This window comes from Muntiacus reevesi, chromosome 9, assembly GCF_963930625.1.
Source record: "Muntiacus reevesi chromosome 9, mMunRee1.1, whole genome shotgun sequence".
NCBI lineage: Eukaryota > Metazoa > Chordata > Mammalia > Artiodactyla > Cervidae > Muntiacus > Muntiacus reevesi.
The window spans coordinates 44587438-44604325 of record NC_089257.1 but is presented as its reverse complement, the minus strand read 5'-3'; the positions used below and the strand labels follow the sequence as shown (position 1 = coordinate 44604325).

Genomic DNA, 16888 nt, shown 5'->3' with positions numbered 1-16888 from the left:
TAATGGATCCCAAAGGCATGGGGTTCTGTGATTTACCAAAAAGAATTTCAAGTAACTGTTTTATGGAATCCCAGAGAGGTACAGGAAAGCACAGAAAAAATTCAACAAAATCAGGATCACAATACATTAAAAGGAGAAACATTTAATAGAGATGGAAACCATAGAAGAAGGGGAAAAAAAGAGAAATTCTGGAGCTGAAAAATAAAAACGACATGAAAATGCAATAAAGAACAGCAGCAGCAGAACAGGTCAAGCAGAGAAAGGTGAGTCAAAAGACATGAACTCTGAATTTATCCAAACAGAGGAAAAAAGACTGAAAAAGAATGAGAAAAGCCTATGTGATCTATGTAGGTAGGTTTAGTCACTCAGTCGTGTCCAACTCTTGTTACCCCATGGACTATAGCCTGCCAGGCTCCTCTGTCCATGGGATTTCCCAGGCAAGAATACTGGAGTGGGCTGCCATTTCCTTCTCCAGGGTATCTTCTCAACCGAGGGATCGAATCTGGGTCTCCTGCATTGCAGGCAGACTCTTTACCAACTGAGCTACCAGGGATTCTGTTGTGATCTATGGATTACCATTAAAAGAAATAATCTGTAAGGTATTTGACTCCTAGAAAGATAAGAAAGGGACAAGGGGGCAGGAAGATTGCTTAAAGAGGTGCTGGGGTGCCATGGGGGACTCTGAGGAAGATCAGTTTGGGGGATGGGTATCTTGCACTCCCTGAAGCAGCACCTCGAGAACGATGGCAGAAGACGATAATCACAGCACCAACCTGCTGGCTGCAGAGATTGTAAATCTGGAAGAACAGCTGCAAGGATGGGGAGGAGTGATGCTGATGGCAGATAAAGTCCTCCAATGGGAATGGTGTCCACCTGCCATCATGGGTGTCGTTTCTTTAGTGGTTCTGATTATCTACTATTTACAGCCATCTGTTCTGTCTAGTGTTTCCTGTTCAGTTATGATTTTTGTGCTTGGCTGACTACCTTGTTCCCATTCTAGCACCTACAATTTTTGGCTCCAGTAACTGGACCACTGAGCAATAGCAAAGATTCCATGAAAATTGTAGCAATCTAGTAAAAACTTGATGCAGAGCTGTAGGCTGGTAGAAACACCTCTTTACACTAAAGGAAGAAAAGCTTAAACTGTACTTCAAGACCATGATCACTTTTCTTGCCGCAGTTGCTTGGGTGGGACAGCAAATCCACAACTTCCTTCTCACCTACCTGATAGTGATTTTCTTACTCTTACTTCCTGGACTGAACCAACATGGAATCATTTCAAAGCCCACTGGAATGGCAAAAGAGAGAGAAAACAAGCTTCTCAAACCAAAAAGAAAAATGAACAATGTATCTGCTTTATTCAGTATGATTAATGGGGTATACATTGTCCTTGGGAACAGTGTCTGGAAACTAAAATAGTACAGAAGTAGCTCTTTTCTGTCTCCTACTCTGCTCTTAGTAGAAATTCCAACTTTCCAAGTAAGGCTTTATGTCCAGTGTCTTCATGGGTGTGTTCTCACCAGCTGACCTTATATGGACAATTCATTTGTCAGTACCTCTTGGTTTTTTGTCACTCAAGGGTTAATTGAGCTCTTACTTTTAAAATAATATAATAGTGAACTTCACCTTTTTGTACAGTTAACAGTGACTTGGGATAACTGTTCAAGTTGATCTTTGCTTTAGCTGGATACAGGATACTTGTCTGTGACTAAAGAAAGCTGGTTCTACTATCTGCTTCCATAGTCTGCTTTAAAAAGCTGTCTGACTTCATGAATACAAAGATCAAATTTACCACCTCTGATGAAAAGACCAACTAAGATTAATTCCTCCGTCTGTTTAGTGTGGGAGAAGAAGCCTTATGGGATAGAATGAAATTAACTCCAGGCCCTTGCATGTGTTGGTTTCTCCATTGTGCAGAATTTAGCAGTCTGTAGAAAACATTGATTCTTCCTCCTAAATGGGGAATCTGACAGGAACTTTTAGAACTCTTACTCCCTTTCACTTAAACTTGAAGTTAGTACATCCTTAAAGACTTTTCAGTAACAGGCTTACACAAGTTGCTATTTGGGATTTTTAGCCCCCTTTTAATTTCATCCAATTGGAACTAAGGTTAAGAGTCATGTCTACAACCTTCACTCCAAGACGAGCCAATAAAAGGCAAAAGACTTTCTGTGTTTAGTCAAGATTCATTTCAGTGGAAAATAATCATATCCTACTAGTTTTTCAAGACCAGAATAAGCCTTTTAAAGATAAGCCTCAAGAGCCTCGTTTTATGGTAACACTGGCTGTTTTTGGTCCCCATAGATGGAGTAGTTAAAATCTGTAGAAATGAACCTCTGTTCATGCATGAATTTATAAACAGTTCTTAAACTAATTAACTGTAATATAGTTTTGTGAACTGATTGCACTGATGCTGTAAAACCTGGACTTTGTGGCATATCTGTCCCTAAATAAGTGTTGTTTTCTCCCCTTTATTATTGCTATAAACAGTGGCACCCATGTGGCATATTTGACTTCTTTTTAATGTTTCATGGGCTTCCCAGGTGGCTCAGATGGTAAATAATCTGCCCACAATGTAGGAGATCTGGATTTGTTCCCTTGTTGGGAAGATCCCCTAGAGAAGGGAATGGTTACCCACTCCAGTGTCCTTGTCTAGAGAACTCCTGGAGAGGAGCCTGATGGGCCACAGTCTATGGGTTCTCAAGCAGTCTGACACAACTGAGCAACTAACAATTTCATACAACCTACAAACTACCATAATTTATATGTGTTTTCTCATTGTAAATGTGCTCGTCTTCTTATCTGGGTTTTTTTGTATGTATGTGTGTTCTGCCAATTAACTTCTTTTACAGTTTTAATCCTGTATTATTTCTTCTACTTGTTTTTTGTTAAAGGGGAATAAATAAAAATGTTAGGGGAAAAAAAGATTGCTTAAAGAAATAATGACTGAGAACTTCTCATATCTGGTGAGAGATTTTGCCTTCCAAGTTCATAAAGCACATTCAGGTCACCAAACCAAATCAACTTAAAGAGATCCTCTCCAAGACACATTATAGTAGAACTGTCAAAAATCAAAAATAAAGAGAGAATCTTTAAAAGCAGCAAGGGAAAAGGACTGTCACTTACAAGGGAACTCCCTTAAAGCTAAGGGTGGATTTATTAGCAGAAACTTACAGGGCAGGAAACAATGGGATGATATATTCACAGTTCTGAAGGAAACAAAAATCAGACAACCAAGAATATGGTATCTGGCAAAGATGTCCTTTGAAGTCATTATCACTAGACTTGCCTTAAAATAAAAGCTAAAAGAAGTTATTCAAGCAGAAATGAAAGGATGCTAATTAGTAACCTAAAAACATATAAAATAAATAACATACTGGTAAAGGCAAGTATATAGTCATAATCAGAACACTCTACTCCTGTTATATGTCAAACTCTGACCTCTAGTATAAATGTTAAAGGAAAAGTGTATTAAATATAGCTGTAATTAACTAATAATTTGTTAATAGATACACAATATGAAAAGAGGTAACTTGTGACATCAAAGATGTAAGAGGAGGGAGTAAAGTGTAGAGATTTTTAATGCAATTAAAGTTGTTTTTGCTAATATAAAAGTTTCTGTTATATAACATCTTTTATGTAAGCCTCACTGTAACCACAAAGTGAAAACCTAAAATAGATTCATGAAAGATAAAACAAGTTAATCAAAGCATACAATTATAGAAAATCATCCATTCACAAAAGAAGGCAGTAACAGAAGAATAAAGGATCAAGGATATTACAAAAAATTTAGGAAATTGATCTACTTTTGAGTGAGTGTCTCCTGTGGAGGCATGAATCAGCAATGGCCTGCCTTGGGGACAGGGGCTCTGGCTACAGCAGACCTGGGAGACACGGCATGTGGCATAAGTCCTCTTGAAGGAGGTCACCATTAGCCTCACCATGGGGCCACCAAGTAGGTGACCCACAAACTGAAGAACAATTATACCAATGCTGCAAAAGTTCTAAGGCCAACAATAGAGTTCCTAACCTGGGGATCCGGCAAAGGGACTGAGAACACCCAAGGAATTTGACTTTGAAGGTGAGTGGAATTTGATTACAGAACTTCCATAGGACTGGGGAAAGAGACTCTTGGAGGGCACAAACAAATCTTGTGCACCTCAGGACCTAGGAGAAAAGACCACAGGAGAGTCTCTGGTGGAGGCATGGGTCGACAGTGGCCTGCCTCAGGATCAGGGCCACTGAATACAACAGTCCTGGGAGCCATGGTATGCTGGCATAAGTCCTTTGGAAGTAGGTCGCCATTAGCCCTACCATAGTTTTGCCTCAGGCAAGACTACAGGGAGGGAACACAGCCCCACCAATCAACAGAAAATTGAATTAAAGATTTACTGAGCATGACCCCACCCATCAGAACTAGACTCAGATTCCCCCACAGCCAGTCCTTCCTATCAGGAAGGTTCCACAAGCCTCTTATCCTTATCCATCAGAGAGCAGAGAGAATGAAAACCACAATCACAGAAAACTAACGAAACTGATCACATGGATTACAACCTTGTCTAACTCAATGAAATTATGAGCCATGCCCTGTAGGGCCACCCAAGACAGACAGGTCATGGTGGAGAGTCCTGACAAAACATGGTCCACTGGAGAAAAGAACGGCAAACCACTTCAGTATTCTTGCCTTGAGAACCCCATGAACAGTATGAAAAGGCAAAAAGATAGGACAATGAAAGATGAATACCCCAGGTCAATAGGTGCCCAATATGCTACTGGAGAAGAGAAATAGCTCCAGGAAGAGTGAAGAGGCTGAGCCAAAGTGAAAACAATACCAAGTTGTGGATGTGACTGGTGATGGAAGTAAAGTCTGATGCTGCAAAGAACAATATTGCATAGGAACCTGGAATGTTAGGCCCATGAATCAAGGTAAATTAGAAGTGATCAAACAGAAAATGGCAAGAGTGAACATCAACATTTTAGGAATCAGTGAACCAAAATGAACTGGAATGGGCAAATTTAATTCAGATGACAATTAGATCTACTACTGTGGGCAAGAATCCCTCAGAAGAAACAGAGTAGCCCTCATAGTCAACAAGAGTCTGAAATGCAGTACTTGGGTGCAGTCTCACAAATGACAGAATGATCTCTTTTCGTTTTCAAGGAAACCATCAGATGGGTTTAATGTCAGATTCAGTTCAGTTCAGTTCAGTTCAGTTCAGTCGCTTAGTCTTGTCCGACTCTTTGTGACCCCATGAGTCACAGCATGCCAGGCCTCCCTGTCCTTCACCAACTCCCAGAGTCTACCCAAACCTATGTCCATCGAGTCAGTGATGCCATCCAACCATCTCATCCTCTGTCGTTCCCCTCTCCTCCAGCCCTCAGTCTTTCCCAACATCAGTCAGCTCTTTGCATCAGGTGGCCAAAGTATTGGAGTTTCAGCTTCAACGTCAGTCCTTCCAATGAACACCCAGGACTGATCTCCTTTAGGATGGACTGGTTGGATCTCCTTGCAGTCCAAGGGACTCTCAAGAGTCTTCTTCAGCACCACAGTTCAAAAGCATCAATTCTTTGGCCCTCAACTTTCTTCACAGTCCAACTCTCACATCCATACATGACTACTGGAAAAACCATAGCCTTGACTAGACAGACCTTTGTCGGCAAAGTAATGTCTCTGCTTTTGAATATGCTATCCAGGTTGGTCATAACTTTCCTTCCAAGGAGTAAGCGTCTTTTATTTTCATGGTTGCAATCACCATCTGCAGTGATTTTGGAGCCCCAAAAAATAAAGTCTGACACTGTTTCCACAGTTTCCCAATCTTTTTGCCATGAAGTGATGGGAGCAGATGCCATGATCTTAGTTTTCTGAATGTTGAGCTTTAAGCCAACTTTTTCACCCTCCTCCTTCACTTTCATCAAGAGGCTTTTTAGTTCCTCTTCACTTTCTGCCATAAGGGTGGTGTCATCTGCATATCTGAGGTTATTGATATTTCTCCCGGCAATCTTGATTCCAGTTTGTGCATCTTCCAGTCCAGCGTTTCTCATGATGTACTCTGCATCTAAGTTAAATAAGAAGGGTGACAATATACAGCCTTGACGTACTCCTTTTCCTATGTGGAACCGGTCTGTTGTAATCAAGAGAGTGCATCTTGTCCACCTTGCCTGAAAAGTGTTGTCAGATATTTTCAGATGTGATCAGCTTGGTTTATTTGCCCTATTGGTACCATTCAATGTAGATAAAGAGGTGGGATACTATCATTGGCCTAGCAGAGGTTATGTGCCTCCCTCCTAAAATTATAACAGTAAGATTCAGTAGAACCATGTGATTCTCCAATTGTATATCAGGGTTTGTTGGGAAAAGAAAATAGGATGTGCGGGACATGATGATAGTCTCTAGGGTATGAAATTAATAAATAACTGTCTCTCAGACAGTCAACAGGAGACATCTACCCTTGACTTTTTGGTACACTGGCTCACACATGCATGCATGCACATGCAGAAGATGGAAGATATTTCCTTGCTTTATACTTTTGGAAAAGCTCTGGTAACACAAACTTGCTATAGACTGAAAGTTTGTGAACTCCCCTGTCTAAATTCATATGTTGGAATTCTACCTCCAAAAGATGGACGGTATTACGAGTTGGGGCCTTTGGGAAGTGATTTAAGTCATAAAGGAAGAGCCCTCTTGAATGGAATTAGTGCCATTATAAAACAGGTTCCAAGAGATCTTTTGTCCTTTCCACAATGTGAATTTACAATGAGAAAATGGACCCTCACTAGACACTGAATCTGTTGGCACCATGGTCTTGAACTTCCCTGCCTCCACAACAGTGAGAAACAAGTGTCTTTTGTTTATAAGCCACCAATCTTATCCAGTTCATCCCTAAAGAATTCGAGGAGATGTCAGTCCTGGGGAAGGCCTAGACATATTTCCATGGCACAGCTTAACTTACACCCCAAGGGTCTAAGAACAGCACCTCCTCTGATTACTGGCAAAACTTGACCTAACTCGTGGCTCTTCTACGGCATTATCCAGAACCCTCTACTCTTTCACCAGGTTCCTCTAACTGTATGTTGGGGCAAGACTTAGAGTGAGGATTAAGATCATAATTTCAGTGTCTCTAACAAGCCTGTAAGCTCTGAGAGACAACTTCAGACCAAAATCCAAGTCCAAACCCAAGTACAAAAATCCAGTTGGTTATACATAATAGCTTCTTCAACATGAGGATCATAAACAAATCCCTCTCTGGACCAGGAAAAGTTCAGACAGAAAACTGGGGTCTGGTTTGTCCCAAGTGATCAAGAGATACTTCTGCCTGGAAGGGGCTGTATAATCAGATGTATTGCCTTTGTTGTTGTTCAGTCGCTAAGTTGTGTCCCATTCTTTGCAAACCATGGACTACAGCATGCCAGGCCTCCATGTCCCTCACTATCTCCCAGAGTTTGCCCAAGTTCATGTCTGTTGAGTCAGTGAAGACATCCAACCATCTCATCCTCTGTTGCCCTCTTCACCTTTTGCCTTCAATCTTTCCTAGCATCAGAGTCTTTTCGAATGAGCTGGCTCCTCACATCAGGTGGCCAAAGTACTGGAGCTTCAGCTTCAGCATCAATTCCTCCTATGCATATTCAGGGTTGATTTTCTTTAGGATTGACTGGTTTGATCTGCTTGCTCTCCAAGGGACCCTTAAGAGTCTTCTCCAACACAACAGTTTGAAAGCATCAATTCTTCAGTCCTTTTTATGGTCCAAGTCTCACATCCATACATGACTACTGGAAAGATCATAGCTTTGACTATACAGACTTTTGTTGGCAAAGTGAAGTCTTTGCTGTTTAATACACTGCCTAAGTTTGTCATTGCTTTCCTTCTAAGAAGCAAGTGTCTTGTAATTTCATGGTTGCAGTCACCATCTGAAGTGATTTTGGAGACCAAGAAGAGAAAATCTGTCACTGCTTCTACTTTTTCTCCTTTTAATTGCCATGACTAGAAATATCACTCATCAATAAAAAAGAATGAATCTGATTGAGTTCTAGTGATGTGGATGAACCTAGAGCCTGTTATAAAAAATGAAGTAAGTCAGAAAGAGAAAAACAAATATCGTATATTAATGCATATATGTGGAATCTAGAAAAATGGTATTAATGAACCCACTTGCAGGGAAGGAATGGAGGCACAGATGTAGAGAACAGACTTGTGGACACAGTGGGAGAAGGAGAGAATTGGATGAATGGAGAAAGTAGTATTGACATGTATACACTATTATGTGTAAAGGAAATAGCTGATGAGAAGTTGCTATATAACAACAGAGTCCAGCCTGATGCTATGTGATGACCTAGACAGGTGAAATAGGGGGAGGAGAGGAAAACTCAGGAGGAAGGGGATATATGTATAACAATGGCTGATTTATGTTGTTGTATGGTAGAAACCAACACAACATTGTAAGGCAATTTTCCTCCAAATTAAAAAATAAATTTTAAAAAATCAGATGCCCTTATGCCACTGGGGCTGATGCCCAGAAGTCCCCAGGAGTAGTCTGTCTTCTTTCTTAGCTTGTGCCAGATTGTCTCCAGAACATGATTCTTTTCCTTTGGGCATTTAAGTCTCTTCTAGGTACTTGAATTTCTTAGCACAGTTATAGAAAGCTGGGCTGTCCTTATTTCCATGGATTTCTGTGAGGGGCTGTGGAGAAAGGCAGTTCTGCAAAACTGGTCATGAATCTGGCATGTGACAAATATTCAGCCTTACTCACAACTCAGAGAAAATCAGCAGCCCCACCCTCCCCTTACTTGGACTAGTATCTATAATTAGTGAGGCACAGACCCAATGCAGGAAAATACGAATAGGCCAGGATCACCGTGGGGGTGGAGGGGAAATCCAGCATAGGACTTGGAAGTGGAGAGCTCTAGAGAGCAAGAATAGGAGGAAGATTCTGTTCAATTTCATGAGATCAACATTAGTGGTGCTTTTTGCTCTGTACTATGCTGGATTCCAGGGACATAAAGATTAGAGAGGATCCCTGCCCTCACAGTAGCATGGGGCATAGGTTATAATTTTTATACAATAAGGTAAATCTGTTAATCCAGGATTTATGCACAAGATGCTATGGAAACTTGGGGCAACAAACTGAGCTTTGAGGGAAGCAAGGAAGGATTCCTGGAAGAGATGAATCTTTAAGGCTAGGTAGGAATTATCCAGGAAGTACAAGAAAGAGGACTCTAGGGAAAATCAATAGATCCACAGGATCACAGCATAGAGAGGTATAGAAAGTCTGTTGTGTGCAAGTATGAACACTATTTAGGTATCACTATATCATGGGCTGTGGTTACAGATGAGGCTGGAGAGGGAGGTAGAGCCAAGTTACAAAGGGCTATCAGTGAAATTTTATCAATTTATTAAACTTTATTGAAGTATAGTTGAGATACAGTGTTTCAGGTCTGTGACAAAATGATTCGTTATACAAATATATATTCTTTTTTCAGATTCTTTTATTCATCTTTTTGAAGTGTAACTGATTTACAGTGTTTCATGTATACAGCGAAATGACTCAGTTATACATAAATGTGTCTCTAAATATCTTATTTTTTTCAGATCCTTTTCCATTAGGTTATGAGAAGATAATGAATATAGTTCCCTGCACTATGCAGCAGGTCCTTGGGTTTTCTAATGTGTAGTAGTGTGTATACCCCAATTCCCAAATTACCCCTCCCCACCAGGAGTGACATTTTAACAAATGAAGACTAGGTGTCTTATAGCAGCACTATTGAAGGCAGTGTGAGGAAATGATCTCTGATTTATCTTTGGATAGACCCATTGAGCAGTTCTGTGACAGTGGATGTTGGGGAAGAGTCAAAGAAGTTAGAAGATTTTGCCAACTGTTCAGTCAGCTCTTTAGGCACCACCTCTGTTGGGTTATCCTTTACACTGAAGCATTGCTCAAGCAAGTAGTGTCCACTGTAGAACTATTAATAGAAAAGTCATATTGTATAAATGAAGCCCATGCAGATTTAAGGGGAGAGGTTAATATCAGTATCTGAATAATAGTAGACTGACTCTGAGGTAATCATTACACTGGCATATTTACCATAATCCAGGGTCTATCTCTTGGTTTTCCACTCTCCCAAAGCATACCCATTCCCCATGAGCCAGATTCACAGCTTAGTCACACAACCCAGGTGACACAGAATATTTCAACCCCATGATGACTATTTTTCATCATAAATCAATATATCATGATGCATGTTTTGTAAACCTGATGAGCCTTGTGTGTGTGAATCTGGTCCCTGGGGGATGGAATATTTTATGACCATGATTGGGTTTTCCAGGTAGTGCTAGTGGTAAAGAATCTGCCTACTGATGCAGAAGATGCAAGAGACGCTGGTTCAATCCCTGGGTCAGGAAGATTCCCTGTAGTAGGAAATGGCGAACCACTCCAGTATTCCTGCCTGGAAAAATCCCATGGACAGAGGAGCCTGGCAGGCTATGGTCCATGGGGTGTGTAGAGTCAGACATGACTGAGCAGCTGAGCCCACAACATACGCACATGGTCACAATTACACTGGTGAGAGGTTGGCCAGAGAGTGATACTTTTTATTCACATAGGTTTGAAGTCCACATGTCTTATATTGGTTTTCCTTGGTTTGTATCCTAATACATTTTTCCTAAAGTTGAAATAATCTTAATGTTGAGGCTTATCTAGTAGAAGGAGTACATGTCCATACCTTGTAACTTACCACCTTTCAAAGACAGAAAGGCTTCTCACTATGCTCAGCAGTTTGGTGCACTGGGATGCAGATGGTTTCCTCCCAGGCTAAGCTGAACATGATTTGTTGGCAGCATCAGAGATATGAAGGCATTTAGTACCTTTCCCAGCACACAATATGGTAGCCATCTCAATTTCCTTCTAGGGCTCCTATATATGAGAGAGAAATAAAATTCCATCTTATTTAAGTCACTTTCATTTAGGGGTTTCCCATGATTTACATCATGTGTGTGCGAGTGTGCTTAGTCACTCTGTTGTGTCTGACTCTTTGCGACCCTTTGGACTGTAGTGCACCAGTCTCCCCTGTCCATGGGATTTCCCAGGCAAGAATACTGGAGTGGGTTGCCATTTCCTTCTCCAGGGGATCTTCCTGACCCAGGGATCAAAGCAGTGTCTCTTCTGTCTCCTGCATTGCAGGCAGATTCTTTACTCACTTAGCCAATTATATCATATCTAACTGTCACTAGAGGCAAAGTATACTTAATAAAAACTAATCAAACTACATAAACATTAGCAAAAAGAGGATTTGAGACCAAAAAATATAACAATGTTTACGGGCAAAAAAAAAAGAATATCACTATATAATGATAAGAAACAGGAAGGTGTAATAAGTCTAAACTTACTGAGGTTCCCACTTTTATGGCATTAAAATTCAAAACTAAAGGACATAGCCAAGAATGCATCAGAATCCTGACCTTTGTAAACCAGCAATGCACTTCTAGTTTGTGGGCTTAAGTATGGCTGCTAAGAGATACGAAATGATAACGCTCATTGATGAGTGGACTGCTGAGTGGCATCTAAAGGATGAAAGTCTGCAGCACACTGTCCTCTGGCTCATTAATAAAGAAAAATAGGAGAAAGTATACTGAGGAATACAATAAGCAGTATTTGCTAGAATTAACATATTTTTTCCATCTTTTATATCCCATCTTTCTTCATCTTTAGGTGTTGCTGTCACTCTTATAAATAGATTGTTGCCAGATTAAAATTTTAAACCTTAAAACCTGTATCTTTTAACTGATAATTATAGTCAATTTATATTTGTTTTAATAACTGATCGTTCATTTCTGTTTTTGAACTATTTACAATTTTACTGATTGACTGATTCATTGATTGATTTTTACTTGTATTGATTGCACTTCCTTTGGTTGGAATTTACACATTCTATTTTTTTCTATTTGTTTATTTTTAATTGGAGCATAATTGCTTTACAATATTGTATTGGTTTCAAATTCAGTATACTAATGCATATATATGGAATTCAGAAAGGTGGTAACGATAACCCTATATGCAAGACAGAAAAAGAGACACAAATGTATAGAACAGACTTTTGGACTCTATGAGAGAAGGCGAGGGTGGGATGATCTGAGGGAACTGCATCAAAACATGTATATTATCAAGTGTGAAACAGATCACCAGTTCAGGTTGGATGCATGAAACAAGTAGTCAGGGCTGGTGCACTGGGATGACCCAGAGGGATGGGATGGGGAGGGAGGTGGGAGGGGGGTTCAGGATGGGGAATACATGTAAATCCATGGCTGATTCATGTCAATGTATGGCAAAAACCATTACAATATTGTAAAGTAATTAGCTTCCAACTAATAAAAATAATTGGGAAAAAAATACTTGAAATGAGGGGAAAAAAACAATATTGTATTGATTTCTGCCATATATCAAAATGATTCAGCCATAAATATACATATGTCTCCTCCCTCTTGAACCTCCCTCCCACCTCCCACCCCATCCCATACCTAGAGGCTGTAATAGAACACCAGATTTGAGCTAACAGCATCATATAGCAAATTTTCACTGGCTATCTAATTATACATATGGTAATGTATATGTTTCAATACTACTTTTTCAATTCTTCCCACCCTCCCATATATGTGATTAATACACAATATTTGCCTTTCTCTTTCTGACTTACTTCATTCTGTATAATAGATGCTAGGTTCATCCACTTCATTAGAACTGGTACAATTGTGTTCCATTTTGCTGTTGTTCAGTCACTAAGTCATGTGCGGCTCTTTATGACCCCATGAACTGCAGCATGCCAGGCTTCCCTGTTCTTCACTATCTCCTGGAGTTTGCTCAAACTCACGTACATTGAGTCAGTGATGCCATCCAACCATCTCATCTTCTGTCACCCCCTTCTCTTGCCCTCAATCTTTCCCAGAATCAAGGTCTTTTCCCATGAGTCAGCTCTTCACATCACGTGGCCAAAGTTTTAGAGCTTCAGCTTCAGCATCAGTCCTTACAATGTATATTCAGGGTGATTTCATTAAGCATTGACTGATTTGATGGTATTCCTTTTTATGGCTGAGTAATATTCCATTGTGTATACAACATCTTTAGTCATTCATTTGTCAACGGACATCTAGATTCCTTCTATGTCTAGCTATTGTAAATAGCATTGCAGTGAACACTGGGGTACATGTGTCTTTTTCAATTATGGTTTATACAGGGTATATGCCCAGAAGTGAGATTGCTGGCTCTTTTGGTAGTTTTAGTCCCAGTTTGTTAAGGAATATCCATACTGTTCTCCATAGTAGCTATATCAATTTGCATTCCCACCAACAGTTCAAGAAGGCTCATCTTTCCCCACGCCCTCCCCAGCATTTATTGTTTATAGATTTTTTTTATGATGCTCATTCTAATCCTAATGCAGTGATACCTCATTGTAGTTTTGATTTGCATTTCTCTAATACTGAGTGATATTGAACATCTTTTCATGTGTTTATTAGCCATCTGTATGTATTCTTTGGAGAAATGTCTGTTTAAGTCTTCTGCCCTAAGAGACAGAAGTTTTGATTGGGTTGTTTACTTTCCTGGTATTGAGCTACATGAGCTACTTGTATATTTTGAAGATTAATTCTTTGTCAGTTGTTTCATTTGCTGTTATTCTCTCCTATACTTAGGGTTCTCTTTTCACCTTGTTTATAGTTTCCATTGCTGTGCAAAACCTTTTAAGTTTACATAGGTCTCATTTGTTTTTGTTTTGTTTTTTAATTTTCATCGCTCAAGGAGGTAGGTCATAGGAAATATTGCTGTGATCTATGTTAGGGTGTTCTGTCTAAGCTTTCATCCAAGAGTTTTGGTCTTATGTTCTTAAATCCATTTTGAGTTTATTTTTGTGTATGATGTTAGGAACTGTTCTAATGTCATTATTTTACATGTATCTATCCAGTTTTCCCAGCACACTTATTGAAGAGATTGTCTTTTCTCCTTTGTATATTCTTGCATACTTTGTCAAAGATAAGTGCCCATAGGTGTGTGGGCTTATCTCTGCATTTTCTATTTTGCTCCATGGGCCTATATTTCTGTTTCTCTTTTGTGCCAGTACCATACTGTCTTGATGACTGTAGCTTTGTAGTATAGTCAGAAAACAGGAAGGTTTATTCCACCATACTTCTTTCCCAAGATTTCTCTCGCTATTTGGGGATTTTTGTGTTTCCATACAAGTTGTGAAATTATTTATCCTAGTTCTGTGAAAAATACCATTGGTGGTTTGATAGGAATTGCATTGAATCTTTAGCTAATATAGTCATTTTCACAATATTGATTCTTCTGATACAAGAACATGGTATATCTCTCCATCTGTGTCATCTTTGATTTTTCTTTTATTTCTTTCATTGGTGCCTTATCATCTTTGGCATATAAGATTTTTGTCTCTTTAGGTAGGCTTATTCCAAGGTATTTTATTCTTTTTTGTTACAATGGTGAGTGGGATTGTTTCCCTAATTTCTCTTTCTGATTTTTCATTCTTAGTGTATAAGAATGCAAGAGATTTCTATGTGTTAATTTTATATCCTGTGATCTTACTGTTAATATATTCATTGATTAGCTCTAGTAATTGTCTGGTGGCATCTTTAGGGTTGTCTAGGTATAGTATCATGTCATCTGCAAACAGTGAGAGTCTTACTTCTTTTCCAATCAAGATTCCCTTTATTTCTTTTTCTTCTCTGATTGCTGTGGCTAGGACTGGCAAAATATGTTGAATAATAGTGGCAACAGTGGGTGTCTTTGCTTTGTTGCTTATCTTAGAGGAAATGTTTCAGTTTTTCACCACTGAGAATAATGTTTACCATGGGTTTCTCATATATGACCTTTATTATGTTGGTGTAGGTTTTTTCTATGCTTTCTTTCTGGAGAGTTTTTATTGTAAACGGGTGTTGATTTTTGTCAAAGGCTTTCTCTGCATCTACTGAGATGATCATATGGGTTTTATCTTTCAATTTGTTGTTATGATGTACCACGTTGATTAATTTGGATACACTGAAGAATCCCTTACACCCCTGGAATAAATCCCACTTGATCATGATGTATGATCCTTTTAATGTGTTTCTGGACTCTGTTTGCTAGAATTTTGTTGAGAATATTTGCATCTATGTTCATCAGTAATATTGGTCTGTAATTATCTTTTTTGTGGCATCTTTGTCTGGTTTTGGTATCAGCCTGATGGTGGCCTCACAGAATGAGTCTGGGAGTTTTCCTTCCTCTGTAATTTTCCATAAGTGTTCGAGTAGCATAGGTGTTAGCCCTTCTCTAAACTTTCGGTAGAATTCACTTGTGAAGCCATCTGGTCCTGGACTTTGGTTTGTTGGAAGATATTTTTATTAGAGTTTTAATTTCTGTACTTCGGATTGGTCTGTTCATATTTGCTACTTCTTCCTGGTTCAGTCGTGGAAGATTACACTTTTCTAAGTGTTGGCCCTTTAATGGACCGGAACCTGGTGGCCCGGAGAGTAAGAGAGAGAAAGAGGCTGATATCCCCTGGTTTACACGGAAAGCCAATAGAGTCCTGTTCTTAGGGCTCGCGCTGCTGCAGGTAGGCACCAGGCGCCCTCTCGAGTGGGTGAAGGCACAGTGCGCCTTCTCAAGAGGGTCTTAGAAGCCTGGGCAAGAAAGTGAGCTCAGCGGGCCTCCGTGCTCCAAGGAATTAGCCAGAAAGAGAGAGAGAGAGAGAGAGAGAGAGAGAGAGAGAGAGAGAAGGAATAGAAAGAAAGAAAGACATGGGGACCAAAGTTCTGATGGAGCAAAGGTGTTTTAATCAACATGGCGTGGGCATATATACTGTAGTTATTCTCAGCAAAGATAAAGATTAAAATTCCAGACTTACAAAACATAAGATGACCCCTATTAAAGAGAGAGTTGCAAACAATCACCTTTTCATAAGAGAGAAGAGGGCACTTATCACTGTAATGAGAAATGCCTGGATTCCTCAGCCCCGGGAAAGGCGTGCTGAATACTCTTAATTCCTGAATATTCAGGAATCAATAAGGGCCCGAGGGTTCCTGACAGATCCAAAACAGCACACAGGAAGCCTCTTGTTAAATGCTTCCTGACATCTAAGGACTTGTCCATTTCTTCCACATATCCATTTTAATGGCATAAAGTTGCTCGCGGTGAAAGGTTGTTGCTATGAGCCATGAACAATGCCAGGATTCTTGGCCTCTGGAGGAGAGGAATTTGATCTAGGCCAGTGACGAGGCTTGATCACTCAGAGCTTTCGTGTAATAAAGTTTTAATAAAGTATAAAAGAAATAGACATAGACATCATAAGGGGACAGAAAGAGTGCTCCCTAGATAGTTTATAGCAAGAAATTATATACCTACTAGCAAGCTGCTAATTAGAGAAAGGAATGCCTCAAAACTGAGAGAGTGGCACCAGGTTCCTCACCCACAACATGCATTTTGAGATAGCATTGGCACAAGGTGAGTCATCCTGGGCCATAAAACAATTGACACGAATCTTGAAGAAAGGCAGGTTTCTGAGCAAATACATAGTTTCATTAACATAGCTTAAGAGAATATTTCCATGAGCAAAACATACTGGTTTGTTGAGTCATTATCGGTTCTGAGTTTTAGGCGACCAGACTTGAAGAAACAGAATCTAAGGTAAATACATAGTTCATTAACATAGCTTAAGAAAAATATTTCTGCAAGAAAAATGCATTGGTTATCTCAAGGTTTGAGAAAAGTTAAGTTTAGGTGGAACCAGGTGTCATCATGACAACACAAAATTTTATAAGAAATCTCCTTTCAATTTTGCATAGAGAAGGAAAAAAAAATCCCTGACACTTGGAGCAGTTTGTTTCCTCCTGCCGCTTAAGAGAGAGAAGAAAAAGTCTGAC

General features: G+C 39.7%; 1 pseudogene; it reads left to right on the top strand.

Annotated features, from left to right (window-relative positions):
- Window positions 1–743: 743 nt before the first annotated feature.
- The window catches only part of LOC136175896 (ADP-ribosylation factor-like protein 6-interacting protein 1 pseudogene), a 34705-nt pseudogene continuing 18560 nt past the window's right edge, over window positions 744–16888 (top strand).